The 1,548-nt window shown below is 38.8% G+C and overlaps 1 long non-coding RNA gene across 1 annotated transcript in view; it reads left to right on the top strand.

The window, feature by feature from the left end:
* Nucleotides 1–46: 46 nt before the first annotated feature.
* Nucleotides 47–1,548, top strand: part of LOC107687521 (uncharacterized) — a 20,089-nt gene continuing 18,587 nt past the window's right edge. Inside the window, exon 1 of the long non-coding RNA XR_001634139.1 lies at nucleotides 47–58. This is a non-coding gene — a long non-coding RNA (uncharacterized LOC107687521). The remainder of the gene's footprint in view (nucleotides 59–1,548) is intronic.

Raw genomic sequence — 1,548 nt, 5'->3', positions numbered from 1 at the left:
CTCTTTAAATACGCTTAGTGGCCTTTATTGCATTAATATTACATTATCTGCAAGTACAGTTTTTGTAAATTTTACTTTTAAGTACACTAGTGCATATTTACTAGAATTAATCACACTTTGCAAGGGATTTCGATACATAGATGCATGTGTAGTGCTCACAAGTGTACTTGAAGTGTAGTTTCATTGTGCCTGTGTATCATTTTTCTATTCTATTCTATTCTATTCTATTCTATTCTATTCTATTCTAGCAGTTAGAAACCAATAGTAAGTGTACTTTAGTGTTGAAATGTGCCCCCATTTATATAATAAGCCAATTATTGGAGATTTCTACAATATGACTTGCATTATAGCAGATTTTCATCTTTAAGAAACCAGGAAGGTAACATTAGAAAATAACAGCCTGGCCTTTCCAGCAAAGGCCCAGAGATTTCCCTTCACTCACTCTCCAAAGGAGGTCAACGCGGCTCTGTTGAGGAAGCGCTGCTGGAATTTGGCGCTTTATAATTAGAAGCGCTGATAGAGGAGTCAGTCCTGATTGTCTGCCGCTTTAATTTAATGTGCATATAAAGAAGGAAGCAGTGTAATCAAGGTTCAATTAGCCGATGACTAAATCTCTCCCACCCCTGCAGCAGCAGCCGTCCGCTCCCATCCCACCCCACGGCCCCCTCGTGTGGCCACCAACAAGGGCTACTTGTGCTTTCCATTCGCGTAATCTGCTATAATCAGGAAACGTATGAATCTTCCAGCCATATGGCCACATCACATGTGTCTCTTATAAAGACACGGCAATGAATCTCCCACTTATGCGGATGCATGTCACATGTGCGCAGAACGCGCTTCCATACTGATAGAATTAGCATGAGGAAACCGCTAACCAGCGTTATGTGTCTGATGCGCCTCAAGTGCTCCATATTTCCTGCGAGACATTTAGGGAATATTAATCATAATGTGATTAATTTTCCCCGTCCGCTCGTTGTTTTGGCGGTTTGTGCTGATGTCGCCATGTGAACTGTGTTTAAACTCACACGGATATGAGTTTGTGTGTCACTTCTGTGTGTGTTTAAGCAGCTCTGGATGCTCTGATTGGTTTAGCAGCCAAAGGGAGTCAAAGGGCAGCGTAGCGTATCGAGACGCAACGTGAACCTGATGCTGGGAAGGATGCTTTCTGTCGGCTGAGAGGGAAGACTATGTGTGGGGCTTCCTGGAAAACTCTTCTCCAGCCCCAAACACTATTTCTTCTTTTGTTTTATTCCTTTCTTAATCGGTTTCCCAGTTTTTTTACCTTTTCACCAGACCTCATGCTCCATGTTGTTTAAAGAGTTTTTATTTTTCTAAGCTAGAATGTAGTCGAAGGTGACCTGTTTGCATTACTAGTGTATGTAGCAAACTATTTTTTAAATACATTTATTTTTTTAATATTTTGATATTACATTTATTTATTTATTTATTTTTTCTTTATTTTATTTTATTTATTTTTTTTAAATGAGGTGTTATGTGATAGTTGGTCAAGAAATACTAAAACAAAACAATTTTATTATTTTATTTAAT

The sequence above is a fragment of the Sinocyclocheilus anshuiensis genome, unplaced genomic scaffold (genome assembly GCF_001515605.1).
Source record: "Sinocyclocheilus anshuiensis isolate Anshui unplaced genomic scaffold, SAMN03320099.WGS_v1.1 scaffold870, whole genome shotgun sequence".
NCBI classification, from domain to species: Eukaryota; Metazoa; Chordata; class Actinopteri; order Cypriniformes; family Cyprinidae; genus Sinocyclocheilus; species Sinocyclocheilus anshuiensis.
Note: the sequence above shows the minus strand (reverse complement) of the source record. Positions and strands in the feature narration are given on the sequence as shown.